The following is a 19,530-nucleotide window of genomic DNA, read 5'->3' on the forward strand; positions in this document are numbered from 1 at the left end:
TTGGAGCTAATTTTCCATTCAAAAAGTCAAATGGCGCTCCTTCCCTTCCGGGCCCTGCCCTGCACCCAAACAGTGGTTTATGACCACATATGAGGTATTGGTGTGCTCAGGAGAAATTGCCCAACAAATTTTAGGATCCATTTTATCCTGTTGCCCATGTGAAAATGAAAAAACTGAGGCTAAAAGATAATTTTTGTGAAAAAAAAGTACTTTTTTTTTTTTACAGATCAATTTGAGAAGCACCTGGGGGTTCAAAGTGATCACTATGCATCTAGATAAGTTCCTTGGGGGGTCTAGTTTCCAAAATGGGGCCACTTGTGGGGGAGCTCCAGTGTTTAGGCACACAGCGACTCTCCAAACGCGACATGGCAAGCGCTATGTATTCCAGCATATTTTCCATTCAAAAAGTCAAATGGTGCTCCTTCCCTTCTGAGCCCTGCCGTACGCCCAAACAGTGGTTTATGACCACATATGAGGTATCGGTGTACTCAGGGGAAATTGCCCAAGAAATTTTAGGATCCATTTTATCCTGTTGCCCATGTGAAAATGAAAAAATTGATGCTGAAAGGAAATTTGTGTTGGAAAAATTAAAATGTCCATTTTTTCCTTCCACATTGCCTTAGCTGTTGTGAAACACCTGAAGGGTTAATAATCTTCTTGAATGTGGTTTTGAGTAGCTTGAGGGGTGCAGTTTTTAGAATGGTGTCACTTTTGGGTATTTTCTGCCATATAGACCCCTCAAAGTGACTTCAAATGTGAGGTGGTCCCTAAAAAAAATGGTTTTGTAAATTTTGTTGTAAAAATGAGAAATCGCTGGTCAACTTTTAACCCTTATAACTTCCTAACAAAAAAATATTTTGCTTCCAAAATTGTGCTGATGTAAAGTAGACATGTGGGAAATGTTATTTAGTAACTATTTTGTGTCATATAACTCTCTAGTTTAACAGAATAAAAATTCAAAATTTGAAAATTGCGAAATTTTCAAAATTTTCGCCAAATTTCTGATTTTTTCACAAATAAACGCAAAAATTATCGACCTAAATTTACCACTAACATGAAGCCCAATATGTCACGAAAAAACAATCTCAGAATCGCTAGGATGCGTTGAAGCGTTCCAGAGTTATTACCTCATAAACGGACACTGGTCAGAATTGCAAAAAATGGCCAGGTCATTAAGGTCAAAATAGGCTGGGTCATGAAGGGGTTAATGGGGATAAATGTAAGGTCATGCACTTGGGTAGAACAAACAAAATGTATAATTATGTGCTTAATTGTAAAACACTGGGCAAAACTGTCACTGAAAAGACCTCGGTGTATGAGTGGACAACAAACTCACATTTAGTGGCAGGTGTCAGGCAGCTGCTGCAAAGGCAAATAAAATAATGGGATGCATTAAAAGAGGCATAGATGCTCATGAGGAGAACATAATTTTACCTCTATTTAAGTCACTAATACGACCACACTTAGAATACTGCTTACAGTTCTGGTCTCCAGTGTATAAGAAGGACATAGCTGAACTGGAGAGGGGGCAGAGAAGAGCGACCAAGGTTATTAGGGAACTGGGGGGTCTGCAATACCAAGACAGGTTATTACACTTGGGGTTATTTGGCTTGGAAAATCAAAGGCTTAGGGGTGATCTTATTACAATGTATAAATTATGCAGGGACAGTACAAAGACCTTTCTAATGATCTTTTTACTCTTAGACCTGTGACGGGGACAAGGGGGCATCCTCTACGTCTGGAGGAAAGAAGGTTTAAGCATAATCACAGATGCGGATTCTTTAATGTAAGGGCAGTGAGACTTTGGAACTCTCTGCCATATGATGTTGTAATGAGTGATTCCCCACTAAAATTTAAGAAGGGACTGGATGCCTTTCTTGAAAAGTATAATATTACAGGATATATACACTAGTTTCCTTAATATTGTGTTGATCCAGGGAGCTAGACTGACTGTCGTATGTGGAGTCAGGAAGGAATTTTTTTCCCCAATGTGAAGCTTACTGTTTGCCACATGGGGTTTTTTGCCTTCCTCTGGATCAACATGTTAGGGCAATTAGGATAGGATATGGGTTGAACTAGATGGACTTAAAGTCTACCTTCAAACTTAATAACTATGTTACTATGTTACTTTGTCTGAAATATTATGCATATTCTGTTTGCACCAAATGTTTATATAAGTATGACTTCTTTAGTTCCTTTATGTATTCTTCGTGGGTCTAAAGGGCCTGTCACACTAAGCGATATCGCGAGCAATATCGCTATAACGTCACTGGTTTTGTGACGTTATAGCGATATTGCTAGCGATATCGCTATGTCTGATACTTACCTCCGACCGCTCCCCCGCTGGTTATCGCTGATCGCGCGAGAACGTCCTGAGCCGTTTCTCTTCGTCAGCTTCCTGCTGGGGCTTCCTGCTGTGATGACAAGCAATGCGTGGACATGGGCGGGAGGACGTCAGGATCGCCTCTTCTGACAGGTAAGTAGCGACCCCTGACCCCTGCGATGTCGCTGGTGAGATCTGCCTGTGTGGCAGCTCACTAGCGACCACTTAGCGATGTACCAGCGATCCTGACCGCGTCATATCAATGGTCGGGATCGCTGGTGCATCGCTAAGTGTGACAGTACCTTAAGTGAAATATGGCTGAAAACCTTCAACACAGTATTCTCAGCTTTCAATGTATTCACTTTTATCAGTGAACCTCCACTTGTACACTCACTCCCTTCTTTTGAAGAACACTCTGTCAACATTACTCTCCCTTCAATTGGTAATCATCTTCTAACCACCAGACCCTGCCACAACCTTCATTAGTCACTTCACCACCTGGCTCCTACACATTCTTTCAAGTGACATTCCCACCATTATCCACATGACACATGTTACCATACAGCATAAAAAAATATTATCACATAATTTCTATCTTAGGCTACTTTCACACATCAGGTTTTCGGCGTCAGGCGCGATCCGGCGTCGTGCCGGAACGCCGGATCCGGCAAATGTTTAGTAAAACCGGATGTGACGGATACGGTTTTCTGCCGGATCCGTCTTGTTCTTGACAGACAAAACCGGATCCGTCTCATCCGGTTCATCCGTTTTTCTATCCGTTTTTCGACGGATTACGCCGGATCCGGTTTTTAAAATTGACCCTTGTGGCCTTCCGAACGGGATTGGCTACTGGAAAACTATATATAGAGTGTTCCTACAGCCCTTCTTTGACAGGTTGTCGAGGAGAAAGTGCAGGTTGGAGAGAAGAGCAAGTTACTGGCGAAGATGGATGTTGTGATTGGAAATATTTTGAAGAATTTGGCGGATTTTATAGCGGAGGCGAATCGTTTGAGGGTGATTGTTCTGGAGAAGGAGAGAGCGAGACAGCAGCGCATCAGGCATCGTAGACAACGTTTGTGGATCCACCCCATCACAGCCAAGAGAATGATGCGTGGGGTCTATTCTACACTCTGCATGGACCTTCGACGAAACCCGGATAAATTTTTTGGATATGTTCGGATGAAAATGGAGAATTTTGATTACTTGGTGGAGCGCATTGCACACCTCATAAGAAAAGCAGACACCTATTGCCGCTTCTCTGTTTCACCCGCAGAGCGTCTGATGGTGACTTTAAGGTAAGCCACATCTATTGGATGTGATCGCATCAGAGCACACTTTCACTGCAATCTTGTTGGTGGTAGTTTGTATCTCCAAGTGTTATAGCTGAGTTTTGGTATGTAATGCTGTGATTTTAAACTAATTGATTGTTTTTTAATTCCCCACAGATTTCTTGCAACTGGAGAATCCCTTTTGTCACTGCATTTCCAGTACAGACTCGGGATTTCCACCATATCAGGAATAGTGAAGTACACATGCCGTGCACTGTGGGACTCCTTAGCTGAAGAGTTTTTACCAGAGCCCACAACAGAGAGGTGGATTGAAATTGCTGACAAGTTTCAACAGATATGTCAGTTTCCCAACTGCTTGGGCGCTGTGGACGGGAAACATATCCGCATTGTAAAGCCAGCCGGATCGGGATCGGAATATTTCAATTACAAGAAATATTTTTCAATTGTCCTCATGGCTATCGCTGACACGGAATACAAATTTATTGCTGTGGATATTGGGGCCTATTGCCGCTCCAATGACTCTCAAGTTTTCAAACTGTCTGCCATGGGGCGTAAACTGTATGGAAACACCTTCCAGTTCCCACCACCTAGACCGCTGCCGCAAACATCTGGTCCACCTATGCCATTTGTCTGTGTAGGGGATGAAGCCTTCCAGCTGTCAGAACACCTTTTGAAACCATACTCTAGCAGAGGATTGACAAGACCAAAACGCATTTTTAATTACCGCCTCACAAGAGCAAGAAGAATGGTTGAATGTACCTTTGGTATTCTGACAGCCAAATGGCGGGTCCTATTGACTGCGATCAACCTCAAGACAGAAACTGTGGACGAGGTGATCAAAGCTTGCGTGGTACTCCACAATTTTGTTATCTGCAAGGAACCCATTTCCATTGAGGACACCTCTGAAGAAACCACCTTGCAAGATTACCATGACATTACCACTAGAAGTTCTGTGACGGTTTCAGTAATGAGGGACAATTTTGCACTATACTTTATGTCACCTCAAGGCAGAGTACACTGGCAGGATGACAGAGTGTGAAAGATTTGTGCCCTAACCAAACTTGTGTACCTTCTGTACCAACAGTATATACCTTTGCCAACCAAAGTTGGCTATCTTGTCATGGTCTCTATTTTTAGCTTTAGGCCACAGGTGTGTACCTGGTTGTGTTTTATGCAAAGTATTTCACCTTTTAACAAAAGTTGTGTACATTGTTATGAAATCACCAACAATAAACACAACTTTATAGGTGAAATACTTTGCTTCAAACACAACCAGGAACACAACTGTGGCAAAAAGCTAAAATTTACCCACAGTTATATACCTGGTTTTGAATACCTTTTTACCTTTTAAATACCCTTTATTTAACCTTTTTTTTAAACATATTTCGCCGCAGAAAGAAATGACAGACAACCAGTGTAAACAATAATTTAACTTTTATTTAAAATATTTTTTTGTTTGTAAACTGTTTTTAAAGTTAAAAAAACTTTTTTAATAAAGGTTTTAAAAAAAACTGGGCATTTTTATTACAAAACACATCATAAATCTGTGTAGTGTGGGGTGGAAATACTGCTGGAGGGGCTGCGGGACACTTCGACACTGGGAGTGTGGAGAGAGGATTGGGATCGTGGTGGGGAAGGAACAGTTAGAGGTGATGGTGTGGAAAAAGCTACAGAATGGGTGGACATGTGGGAGGCAGAAGAGGTGGTGGGCGGTGGAGTGGAGGGTTGGGCAGGGACTGTAGGAGCAGATTATGTTGATGGAAAGTTGTATGGGGAAGGAGTTTGGTACGGGGAAGGAGTTTGGTACGGGGAAGTAGTTTGGTACGGGGCAGGTTGCTGGAAGTGGGGAGATGTCTGGTACTGGGGAGGTTGCTGGTACTGGGGAGGTTGCTGGTACTGGGGAGGTTGCTGGTATGTAATAGGAGGGGGAGGATGGAAAGTGGCTGGAGGGGGTGCAGATGTAATAGGAGGGGGAGGATGGAAAGTGGCTGGAGGGGGTGCAGATGTAATAGGAGGGGGAGGATGGAAAGTGGCTGGAGGGGGTGCAGGTGGAGGAACTACAGTGGTGGGAGGTGGAGGTTGGGAGGTAACCTGCTGTAGAGCACCGTGGCACGAATGCATTACATGCATCTGCTGGGTAGGAGATAGTGTTGCCATGCGCTCCACAACAGACCTGAAAAAGGTGTGGTTTGGTGAAGATCTTGCTTCTGAATGCATGGTTTGCAGAAGTGTCTTCACCTCCAGAATGCTGGAGTTAATCTGCTGAAAGCCTGCGGAGATTTGCTCTGACAAGACTTTTAGACAGTTCTGGAAAGATGCATTCAGATGCAAGAACTCTGGCGCATAACTCTTTTCCTGACCCCTCTGCCGCTGCCGCCCAGTACCCGCAGGTGTACTAGAGGTGGCAGGGGCAGAAGGGTGGGGTAAAGGGAAAGCGATCTCCTCACCAGCAGCTTCATGTAATGTAGGCGGCCACGATGCTCCTGTGCTGGTGGATGGGACAGATGGGTCGAATGTGTGGGAAGGCTGGGAAGGTGCAGATGTACCGGGGCGGTCGAAGTGTCCCTCGGTGCCGGTCTCCTCAGGGATCGCCTCAGAAGGGTCCAATCGTGCAGGCTCCCGAGTGCTGCTCACCGTGCTGTGGAATAAAGAGAAAAAAAAACAATTAAAATAGTGACATGGTATGGCCCTGGCTGAAAAAAAAAAGTTACATCTAAACATTTTTTTGTTACATGTGGTGTGTAATATTTACCTTCTGGTGAGCATTGTCTCCCGGAGGAACGACAGGGCTCGTGCGTACTTGTACTTGCTCCTGCGCCCTCCAGATCCACTCGGGACCCGCATCTCTTTATTGAACTCCTTCTTGAAACGATCCCTCACAGACCGCCACCGCTTCACAATTCTCTCCCCTGAAACGAGAAAGGACAAAGTGGTTAGTATACAACATCAGTGTTTCCCAAACTCCAGTCCTCATGGTCCCCAGGGGTCATGTTTTCAGGATTTCCAAAGTAAATAGAAATCCTGAACACATGATCCGTGGGGACCACGAGGACTGGAGTTCGGGAAACACTGGTTTAAATCAAGCATCCGGTACTGTATATACTTACGCTCTTTAATCTGGGCCCGAGCTTCGAGGTCCTCCCAGCGGTCCACAAGGAGCGAACAGATTTCCTCCCAGAGTGTTCGGGTAACGATCAGGTCAGCGTGGCGGCGGTCAGCCATATTCCAGAGCGGCTCCCTTTCTCTGACGAGATCGATGAGGCGGTCCACATCAATCCCTCCATCGTCAGAGTCGGGAGCACGCTGTGAAGGCTGTTAAAGAAAAAGACAAAAATAACATAATTAGCCTCCACAAAAGAAATGAAATAAAAAGTGCAAAAAAAACAAAGCAAAAATATTTATACTTACACGCTGGTGACCGCCGCGTTGCTGTCGCCGACGACCCTGGGAGGCACTGCGAGGACCTCTTGGCCGAGCACCAGATTGGGAAGACTAGAGAAGAAAACAAAAAATGTTATGTCTTTGGATGTAGGCATTTGTTTGCTGTGTGTGGTCTGCAGAACATTGTTTTCTATGTGTTGTGTGTAGTGTGATGTTGTGTTTCTGCGTTTGATGCAAAAAACTTACCAATTGTGAGCCCACTCCAAGTGTCTGTCCACCCCTTCCTTCTTCTTCTGGGAGCTCCTCTTCATCTTGTGATTCCTGTTTTGAAATAAAAGGCAATGAATACACATATATTACAGAGATGATGGATTTTGGAAATAAAAACTTACCGTCAAACGCTGACGATGCGAGGGAGGGCTCCCAGAAGAAGATGTGCTGTCTTCCTCATGGCCAGACTCCATGGCTGTGGGTGGTGTTTCTGCTGCTGCCATTGCTGCTGTTGCCGCTGCATCTATTGGGCGGCTGTTGAATAAAGAGAAACAAAGGGCCAATGAATATCTTGATATTCCATAGCCCTAGTTTGGAGGAATGAGGGATTTGATAATTACCGTCTCTCATCTGCTGCTGGACTCCCCTCCCGTTGTTCAGCATGCTGCTCCATTTGGGGTGGTGCTGATGGTGCTGCTGCTGCAGATGTCTGCTGCCTTCTCCTGCTCCTGGTTCTTGGCTTGGGTGGCATGTTGGGTGTGGCTGAGGGTCCCACTGTCTTGCTTTTATATATGTCTTGTGAGCAGAGCTACTGAGCATGCTCAGACCAAAGAAACCGGATCCGGCCGCCGGATCCGGCTGTCGCCGGATCAGGCGCATTGCGGCGCTCATAGGCTTTCATTGTATGGAAAAGCCGGATCCGGCGTGTCCGGCTTTTTCGCCGGAGACAAAAAACGTTACAGTAGCCGTTTTTTCCAGACACTGGATCGCGTCACATTGCCGGATCCGGCGAAAATCGGATGAAACGCATGGTCATCCGGCTCGATCCGGCTCTAATGCAAGTCAATGGGGGGAAAACCGGATCCGGCATTGCATTTCGCCGGATCCGGTTTTAGTCAAAAGCGCCGGATCGCGCCTGACGACGAAAACCTGATGTGTGAAAGAGGCCTTAGCTGCTAATAGTGGTTCTCAAAATCCACTTACAAGAGAGACACATATTAAACCTTTTCCCCCATCAAAATTACTTTAATCATATTTCTTCCTCTCCATTATGAGAACCTGTCTTTTGGAATATAAAGTAAAGGCAAGGCTGTAATGGCGCTGTAACAAAGATTGCATTGATACCTTTGGTAAATAAATCCGATTTGTGGTCATTCTTTAATTACCATTTGAAGTTTTTAATTTATTTTGATATCGTGCACAGGGGCTGGACTGTGCACTGGGTCTTCTCCTCCCTGCCTTTGGTTCCCCGACCCCTCCGCCTGTATTCAGTCTTTGAATGATAGGTCACTGCTTTTTCAGTTATCCACGTCTTCTGTTTGAAATTCCCTTTTTAAACAGATGACAAACTAAGATACTCTTGAAGAAGCTTTTAATGCCAAGAAATATACACACTCCTTGACTATTCTACCACTCTCCATCATATCTTTTCTTAATTATACAGAAGGAGCCACTGTTTTTTATAACAACGCAATTATTTTGGCTCTCAACTTTATCGCCTCCTTTCATACAACAAAATTCAATGAATCAATTGGCACAATCTGACAAAAAAATGTCAATCTTCAATTTTGGATAAGAAATCACACCAAGGAATACTATAAAGCACACAAACAAGCAGTTCTTAATATCACATCAGCTCTAACCTGCGGTAAGCAAGACACATTCGTGACTGATACATTTTCTTTCTTCAAACAGTTATTTCTTTTTTCTTTCAGTTTTGTATTACCTCACCTGACAATTCTAGTGCAGATTTCACAAGATTAACAAGATCCCCCATTATTTTTAGCTGCTTGGTTTTATTCTCAGACTCTTATTTAGAAAAAGAAAGTTTATGATCATTATATAACAGCTGCATGTGCGGTTCTCTAAGATGGGCATTACAGCAGTTGTACCTTAGCCATAGTCACTCAAAGGTCTAAAGGTCTTTTGCCACTAATAGATATTAATATTAGAACTGAGTAGGTGTAGGTCCAGTTGAAGATATTACGGAGTTCATGAAATTTATTTGTTCTAATATAGAACTGCTGAACATGGTGTAGTATATCGGCTCACTCAGCTGTACACGGAGGTAGACATGGAAAAACATTGTCTCTTTAAGATCTTCACTGGTTTATTAGATATACGGCATAATGGTGAAGTAAAAATAAACACGGCCCTTTGGACAAAAACATAAAAACAGAACAAAGTCGTAACACAAAGCACGGTCCATGGGGTGGCATGGATCCTCCCGCTCAGGGTTAGAAAAAAACACATGGATCAGGTTAGTATAAACATGAACACTTCTCTGAAGTTAGCCTCTCTGGACACACTGAACACTGAATGCCTCAGGAGGCCGACTAATTAAACCCCAGGCCACAACCTAGGGTGGAGGTAAGGTGAACAACCTCCCAAGGGCTCTATGGTTGTCCACAAAAACCCATCTCTTAAAATGGCCAATTAACCCCTCTCAATACATAGTGTGCTGAAGCAAACTTATGGGTTTCAAATCACTGAAACTAATAGCTTCAGTAAAACGTATCTCCCATCCAGCACTTTGACAGTAATTTTATCACAATGGTTAACAAAAGTAACTATAAGTAACATGTTATAGTAAAATTGCAGCTTATGGGCATTTTTTAATTACAGTGAAGGAAATAATTATTTGATCTCTTTCTGATTTTGTAAGTTTGCCCACTGACAAAGACATGAACAGTCAATAATTTTAAGGGAAGATTTACTTTAACACAGAAAAATAGAAAATAAAAAATAAAATCTAGAAAATCACATTGTATAAATTATGTTAATTTATTTGGATTTTGCAGTGAGAAATAAGTATTTGATCCCTCTGGCAAAAAAGACTTAATACTTGGTGGCAAAACTCTTGTTGGCAAGCACAGCAGTCAAACATTTTTTATAGCTGATGATGAGTTTTGTGCACACGTCAGGAGGAATTTTGGTCCACTCCTCTTTGCAGATCATCTCTAAGTCTTTAAGATTTTGAGGCTGTCATTTGGCAACTTGGAGTTTAAACTCCCTCCATAAGATTTCTATGGGATTAAGGTCTGGAGACTGACTAGGCCACTCCATGACTTTAATGTGCTTCTTTTTGAGCCACTCCTTTGTTGCCTAGGCTGTATTTTTGGGTCATTGTCATTGTCAACTCATTTTTTGATGTCCTGGCGGAAAGAAGGAGGTTGCCACTCAGAATTTTATGGTTCATGGCTCAATCCATTCTCCCATTGATGTGGTGAAGTAGTCCTATGCCATTGGCAGAGAAACACCCCCAAAGCATAATGTTTCCACCTCCATGCTTGACAGTGGGGACGGTGTTCTTCGAGTCATAAGCAGCATTTCTCTTCCTCCAAACACGGTGAGTTGAGTTAATGCCAAAGAGCTCAATTTTTGCTTCATCTGATCACGGCACCTTTTCCCAATCACTCACAGAATCATCCAGGTGTTCATTGGCAAACTTTAGATGGGTCTGCAAATGTGCCTTCTTGAGCAGGGGGACCTTGCGGGCCCTGCAGGATTGTAAACCTTTACGGTGTAGTGTGTTACCAATAGTTTTCTTGGTGACTGTGATCCCAGCTGCCCTGAGATCATTAACAAGTTCACCTCATGTAGTTTTAAGCTGATCTCTCACCTTCCTTAAGATCAAGGATACCCCATGAGGTGAGATTTTGCATGATGCCCCAGATCAATTGACAGTCATTTTGTATTTCTTACATTTTCTTTTCATTGCACCAACAGTTGTCTCCTTCTCACCCAGCGTCTTACTTATGGTTTTGTAGCCTATTCCAGCTTTGTGCAGGTCTATGATCTTGTCACTGGCATCCTTATAAAGCTCTTTGTTCTTTACCATGTTGTAGAGCTTAGAGTCTGACTGATTAATTGAGTCTGTGGTCAGTAGTCCTTTATAAATGTGACTATATAAGACAGCTGTCTTTAATGCAAGCAACAAGTTGATTAGGAGCATCTAACTGGTCTGTAGGAGCCAGAACTCTTAATGGTTGGTAGGAGATCAAATATTTATTTCCACTGCAAAATGCAAATAAATTTATATAATTTATACAATGAGATTTTCTGGATTTTGTTTTTGATATTCTGTCTCTCGGTGTTAAAATGAACATACTCTTAAAATTATAGACTGTTCAAGTCTTTGTCAGTTGGCAAACTTACAAAATCAGCAAGGGATCAAATACTTATTTCCCCCACTTTATGTCAGGCAGCAATTCTTCATAATACCTAAGGGAACTATGGTGTAATTATTCAGAATATTTTCTCACAAGATTAATAGATATAGAATACTTTAGCTATTTTATACTTGTTATAGCTGTGTGTATAACGCAAAACTTTCAGATTTTGTCTAAAACTACATTTTCTGCATAAGAATTCCAAATATTTATCTCACTTATATAAAATAATTGGAGCATTTTGCTAATAAAACCAGCAGATGTCACTCTTTATTTAGCTCACAATTACTTATGGTTTATCATATTTTATGGCATAAAAGATCTTGAAAATACAATCTAATTTTAAATGAGGTTTGATTATGCAAAGTAAAGGTATGTCTAGACAGACTGCCAACCTAGACTCTCCACCCATCCAGTCACTCTGCTATTAAGGATGAAGGCTCCACCTTTACTTTAACCTTTTTGTTTTCAATAAAATATTTGATTTGTGAACTGAACTGTAAATAACTGTCAAAAACATATATTTAAGTATTATTTGAGATTATAAGAAAATGTGACACTTTCAAAGCAACCGCACCAAGTGATCAACTAATTGATGATACTGTAATTAAATCTGACATTTAAGCCATCAAATTGCAGCAATTAAATGGAAACAAAGATCTAATTGTAAAGATTTGACAGTTTCTGATGTTGAATATTTCTGAAGGTAAATTTGGGTAATGTGCTTGTTTTTTATTTGACCAATAGATTATAGTCCTTATAAAGCAAAATGTTTCAAAGAAAAATGCATTTTAACCAGTAAGAAATTCCTGAAATTTTCAACCCTCTGTAAACTTTGTATAGAAAAATATTTAGGATTGAGAGTCCTCAGTGGTTGATACCTTATAATGGCTAACTGAAAAGATGGTAAGGAATTTCCTCTTCAGACCTTGTGGGGGTATCACACAACACAGAACCAGACCCCAATCAGAGGACAATAAGACATTCAGACTCCTTATCTATGAACTGTTTCAATATTTATGTTTATCCCTCTCCCATAATGACAATTCTGCTTCACATAACTTGTCTTATCTATTGCATTATTTCTGTGCTGCTTTGTGTATAAATATGTGATTCTTCAGATGTTATATTAGTCTTTTCAGTTAGCCAGTAAAAGGTATCAACCACTGAGGACTCTCAGGCTAGTTTCATACTAGCGTATGGCTGAGGAGCGGAGGGCTGCGGGCTTCCTCCATGAAGCTCCGCCCCCAGCCGCGCCTCTTTCATTCTGCCCCTCCTCTGTCGGCATGCGGCCTGCATACCCTATCTTTAACATTAGGTACGCTGGCCGTGCTGATGAATTCAGATGCCTCCGCATGCGTCATTTTGACGGTGCGGCGGCCTGCTCCAAACGCAGCATGTCGCATTTTGGTGCACTCGCCGCACCGACAAAAAGACGCATGCGGAGACATCCGCATACATCAGCATGGCCTGCATACCCAATGCTAAAGATAGGGTACACAGGCCGCATGCCAACAGAGGCGGAGCTGACTGATGGACCTTGTGCAATACATGTGCAATTAGTGCACTCAGTGGTCTCTCTGCCCTGACTGTTCAGCACTTGTTTTCATGATTACACAGCAGTGGTGCTGTGGTGGAGTCTGCTACCTTAGCTGACACAATCAATTTATGGGCAATTGTGCATACTATTGGACTCTGGGTTGACATGGGCTGCACCCTCCACCATAGCACCGTTGATTTATATTACTAGGGCATAGTGCAATACAATATACAACAGGACTGATCATCCTTAAGCATAGATTCTTCAGCACAGCTCATTTTGCACACCAAACTATTTCTGCAGTGGTCCTCAGGGAGTTAACATTAACCACTTGGTTGATGGTTTCCATTGGTTTCAGGTTACAAACCTACTGAACAAGTTATTTTAACAAAATTGTCTTGTTTCTCTATTATGTGCCTGTTTATTTATAATAAAATTTGCATTTTTTAGATGGATCTTGCAATTTTTCAACTTTTATACAATAAAAATAATTATTTTTGCATCGCTTTATTCTGTGAGCTATAACTTTTTCATTTTTTCACTGATGATGCTGTATGGTGGCTCGTTTTTTGCGGGACAAGATGATGTTTTCAACAGTACCATGATTATTTATATCCGTCTTTTTGATCGCGTGTTATTCCACTTTTTGTTCAGTGGTATGATGATAAAGCATTGTTTTGTGCCCTTTTTTTAAGGGGTTCACTAAAGGGGTTAACTAGTGGGACAGTTTTATAGAGCGGGTCATTACGGATGCGGCAATACTTTTACTGTTTTTTACATAAAGAAATTAATTTATTGGGGAATATTTTTTTCTTTATTTTGGAATTTTTTTAAATTTATTTTTGCACGTTATTCTTTTCTTTTACTTTTTTTTCTATATAAAGTCAGATCACTGATCTATCACTTTGCACTGCACTGTGTCAGATCAGCATTCTCACAGGCAGGGCAGGAGGCTTCTCAGCGCCTGTTCTCAGCAGGCATTAAGAAGCCACCTCCTTGCAGGGCCCGGAAGTACCCTGCAGCCATCTTGAATCCGGGGTCCTGCAGGCAGGAGGCTCTCAGAACAACACAATCACATCGCGTTGTTCTGAGGGTCTCAGGGAAGCAGGCAGAGAGCCCCCCAGCCCAATGCTTCATGTTTGATCACAGTGTGTCTGGAGTTAGTGTGCCGGGAGCGGTCTGTGACATAGTGCCAGTTGTCAGCTGAGATAATCAGCTGACATCCGGCCACGGTCAGCTGCGCTCCCCCCCATGAGCACAGCTGATCACTATGACATACTATCCCATCCATGGGCATTAAGGCACAGGGCACATGGACAGCATAGTACATGATATGTAAGAAAGGGGTGAAATGAGGGATACCAACAATTTTGACCACGTATGTATAAGTTAAAATCAGGAGTGGAACAATCAGAGGAAAAGTATAATAGAAAATCATCACCAGTTCTGCATTTTTCACCCACTAATAGTTTTGACTTCCAAATACTGATGTAAAATACTGACCAAATATTTTCAGTGTGATTGTAGCCACAGATTGTAGCTTAACTTATTTGCAAAGAACATGTTTTTATATTTGCCTGAGAAAGCTGATTAAACATTTCACACCCAGACAATGAGGCACAGTACCCCTAGAGCTTAGAAATTTATTCTCCAGTAGCATATGTTAGGCTGGTTTCACATTTGCGTTTTTTTCGCGGTATTTTAGCGCTAAATAGCGCATGCGTTTTTTTTCCTATACTTTGCATGGGATGCGCTTATGTGCGCATACACATGCATTTGTACGCGTTTTACCGCGCATGCGTTTTTTTGCGGTATGCGCTCGGGCGCACAAAATGCAACCTGTTGCATTTTTTGAGCGTCCGACTTGCCTCAAAAAACGCATGCGCGCGCAATGCGTTTTTTTACAGCAAGACACCCATTATAAGTCTATGGTGAGCATATGTGCGCATTGGCATGCTTATGTATGCGTTTTTTTGCACATGCGGTTTTTTTTTTACCATTAGTTTAGACAATGGAATTTAGGGGTTTGGGTTAGAGTTAGGGTTAGTTAAGGGGGTTTAGGGTTAGGGTTAGGGTTAGGGTCAGGGTTAGGGTTAGGATCAGGGTATGGTTTGGTTAAGGGTTAGGGTTAGGGTCAGGGTCAGGGTTAGGGTTAGGATCAGGGTATGGTTTGGTTAAGGGTTAGGGTTAGGGTCAGGGTTAGGGTTAGGGTCAGGGTATGGTTTGGTTAAGGGTTAAGGTTAGGGTCAGGGTTAGGGTTAGGGTCAGGGTATGGTTTGGTTAAGGGTTAGGGTTAGGGTCAGGGTTAGGGTTAGGGTCAGTGTATGGTTTGGTTAAGGGTTAAGGTTAGGGTCAGGGTTAGGGTTAGGGTCAGGGTATGGTTTGGTTAAGGGTTAAGGTTAGGGTCAGGGTTAGGGTTAGGGTCAGGGTATGGTTTGGTTAAGGGTTAGGGTTAGGGTCAGGGTTAGGGTTAGGGTCAGGGTATGGTTTGGTTAAGGGTTAAGGTTAGGGTTAGGGTCAGGGTTAGGGTTAGGGTTAGGGTCAGGGTTAGGGTTAGGGTCAGGGTTAGGGTTAGGGTCAGGGTTAGGGTTAAGTATGGTTTGGTTAAGGGTTAGGGTCAGGGTTAGGGTTAGGGTTAGGATCAGGGTATGGTTTGGTTAAGGGTTAGGGTTAGGGTCAGGGTCAGGGTTAGGGTCAGGGTATGGTTTGGTTAAGGGTTAAGGTTAGGGTTAGGGTCAGGGTTAGGGTTAGGGTTAGGGTTAGGGTCAGGGTTAGGGTTAGGGTTAAGTATGGTTTGGTTAAGGGTTAGGGTCAGGGTTAGGGTTAGGGTTAGGGTCAGGGTTAGGGTTAGGTTTAGGGTCAGGGTTAGGGCTAAGTATGGTTTGGTTAAGGGTTAGGGTCAGGGTTAGGGTTAGGGTTAGGGTCAGGGTTAGGGTTAGGGTCAGGGTTAGGGTTAGTAAAGTCATGGTTTGGGTTAGTGTGAGGGGCCACCTAATGTTGGAAAAAACCGCAAACGCGGTAAAAACGCACTAAAAACGCATACAAACGCATAAAAACGCTGCGTTTTTTTTTCATGCATGCTCATAAAAATGCTTGAAAAAAACGCAGCAGTTGTATGCTTTTGTATGCGTTTTTCAATGCGTTTTTTTGCGGGAAAAACGCGCTGCAAAAAAAAGCAAGTGTGAAACTAGCCTTACACTGACGAAAAGCTAGCAGTATGATCTTGGATCGAGTTGGCAGTGAGCAGCAAGGCGTGATACTTGCAGTTATGCTAAACATTTCACCCACATAACATCTTTACATATTTAATGTACAGAAGCTGATAAATTTTACCCACAGAGCATAGGCAAGAGTACTCCCATAGAATCTTGTCAAAAATTTTACCATCAGGGCATGGGGCACAGTACCCACACAGAATCTTACTAAAAATTTCACCCACAGACCATGTTTTTACATTTCCCCCACGGCTCCAAAATTTCACCTTCAGAAGCATTCAAGCAGCCATAGATAAAAAAAACTCGTAATTTGATTATGGATACATCTGGCATTTAGCTGCGAGGCATATAACTGCCAGTGCCAGCCCCATGGCATTGTGATTCCTTCCCAGTACTCTTGCGTTAGAGTCACTGGGGCCTGAAGTATTTCCTTGACAAAATTAGTGTTCAAAACAGGCAACCATGCATGAACACTTCAGCTAGGGATGATGAAATGGTACTCCTTTTCTATTTTCTTGTTTATTCAAACTGGGGTCATGATTAAGAGGGGATTGGGTGGAACCCAGAGTGAAGGAAATAGAGGCCCTCAAATCCAATCTCAATCACAGAGTACATGAGTAAAAAGAATCAGGGTTCGATTCAAGAAAGGCAGTATTAGAAACTTGTACCACATCCAAGGAAAGCAGCAGTCAATCAAATTAACCACTACTCAACTGAGTCAGCAGAGATAGAATAGCCATCCATAACAATTTACAGGCTCTGTAATTGGAAAGAGTAGCTAAATCCATTACTGAGCATTATGCCTGGTCACAAAGGTAAAGTAAAATTAGTTTTTAAGCACAGTACTCGTACAGACACTGCTGCAGAGCACACAGAGGTTTTTTGGCACAGTACCCCCACAAAGGAAGATAACAAATTTCACCCACAGACCATGTTTCCACATTTCCCTGAGAAAACTGATGACAAATTTCACACCCAAACATTGGAGCACAGTACCCCTACAAGCAGGATTACAGAGTACACACAGCAGATTTTGGCAAAGTACTATTAGCATGAAGAGCTCCCACTGTCAGGTGGGAAAGCCATTAGTAGTTTTTCTACCAGTGGTCTTGTTTTCACACATTTTGTGATCCCTCTCCAGTGATGGAAGTAATGATGGTACGTTGTCCTTGTAGCGGGGATCCAGCAGGGTGGCCACACAGTAATCTTCACTAATTACAATACAAATAACTGTGGTCGTTGTCAGACACTGCAGCATATATTGGCTCATGTGTGCCAGACTGTCCAGATGTAACAACAAGCTGTCATCAGTGGGAAGTACATTGTCTGGCTATATCTTCCCAGCCATGCTTCAGTGATGCCAATGAGCTGGAATGCGATCCTGATGTGAACACAGTTGTTCCTCCTTTCTCCACCTCCTCCTCTTCATCATCATCATCCTTCCAAACTGACCACTGGCAGTACAGTTGGGTACGTGGTGAATTTTGGGACAGTAACTCATCATTCAATCCAGGGCCAGCTCCAGGTTTTCATGGGCCTGGGGCAAAAGAATCTCAGTGGGTCCCTTTAACACATACCACAATTCATGATGCACAGATACGGCAGAGAAATATAGGTATAGAATAATGCCAAATATTTCACGTACTTCCTACATTACATGAGTGTTATATTTTGTAAATTCTACAATAGCTAAGAAACCGGACAGTATAGTCCTCCATACAGTATTATGGGCATCGTATAGTGCTCCATACAGAAGAATAAGCCCCATATATTGCTCCATACAGTGTTATGGGCAACACATTTTGCTCCATATAGTATTATGAGCCCCATATAGTGCTCCATACAGTACTATGGGCACCACATATTGCTCTACACAGAATAATGAGCACCATATATTACTACATAAAGAATAATGGATCCCATATAATGCTCTACACAAGATAATGAGCCACATATAATGTTCCATACAGTATAATGAGCCCACATAATGTTCCAAACTGTATAATAAGACATATATTGCTCTATACAGTATTATGGCTACCATATATTGCACCATACAGAATAATGTAATGAAGAATAATGTCCAGCGAATTATCAAAATATAAAATTAACTTTTAATGCAAACAATGGTTACAATTCCATTTAAATAATGTCCAGCACAATACACACACTGGCTCAATGTCGCTAATGATCAACACATTTCGACCTGTGGGACTTAATCATGACCTAGTGCTTTAGCAGTTTGGCCATGAATTTATAGTTCCCTGTAAAGCTTTCATTCATGCAAAAATTTAATTTTATCTTTTGATTATTTGCTGGATGTTAGTCTTCATTACTGGATTCTGCTTTGGTTGCTTCACCCTTGTCCATGCGGAGCACTATGAAGCAAGCTGGACATCTAGAAGGACTAAAAGTGGTGAGCTGACTTCTCGCATTTTTTCATACAGAATAATGGGCCCCATATAATACTCAATACAGAATAATAAGCCCCATATATTGCTCCATACAGAATAATGGACCCCATACAATGCTCCATATAGTATTTAATAGGTGCCATAAATTGCTCTATACAGTATAATGAACCCCATATATTGCTCCATACTGTATAATGGGTCCCATATAATGCTCCATAAAGAATAATGAGCCCCATATATTGCTCCATACATAATGGGTTTCATATAGTGCTCCATACAGTATATGATGTGCTCCATATAATACTCCAGTATATGATGGTCCCCTTATATTGCTCCATACAGAATGGGCCCCATATAATGCTCCATATATAATGGGACCCATATAATGCTATATATATTATGGGACCCATATTATGCTCCATATACAAGCTCTGGACAAAATTAAAAGACCACCACATCAAAACCCTGTCATGGGCAGCCCATTCTCCAGACCTGAACCCCATTGAAAACCTCTGGAATGTAGTCAAGAGGATGATGGATAGTCACAAGCAATCAAATAAGAACTGCTTAACTGCTTACATTTTTGTACCAGAAGCAGTGTGAAAGACTGGTGGCAAGCATGCCAAGACGCATGAAAGTTGTTTTTAAAAATCATGGTTATTCCACAAAATATTGATGTCAGAACTCTTCCTGAGTTAAAACATTAGTATTGTTGTTACTAAATTATTATGAACTTGTTTTCTTTGCATTAGTTGAGGCCTGAAAGTATTGAGGGTTTTTTTTATTTTGACCATTTTTCTTTGTCAGAAAAAAAATACAAAATTTATTGCTTGGAAATTCAGAGACATGTTGTCAGAAGTATATGAACTGAAAGAACAATTTACATTTTACTCAAAAATATACCTACTGTTAGCGTAGCGCTAGGCAAGGCGGGTTTCCTGGAGAGGACCCTCTGGACCGTGGCACCGAGGGACCCCGGACAAGCA

This window comes from Dendrobates tinctorius, unplaced genomic scaffold (assembly GCF_039654945.1).
Source record: "Dendrobates tinctorius isolate UK_male_01 unplaced genomic scaffold, ASM3965494v1 ptg000069l, whole genome shotgun sequence".
NCBI classification, from domain to species: Eukaryota; Metazoa; Chordata; class Amphibia; order Anura; family Dendrobatidae; genus Dendrobates; species Dendrobates tinctorius.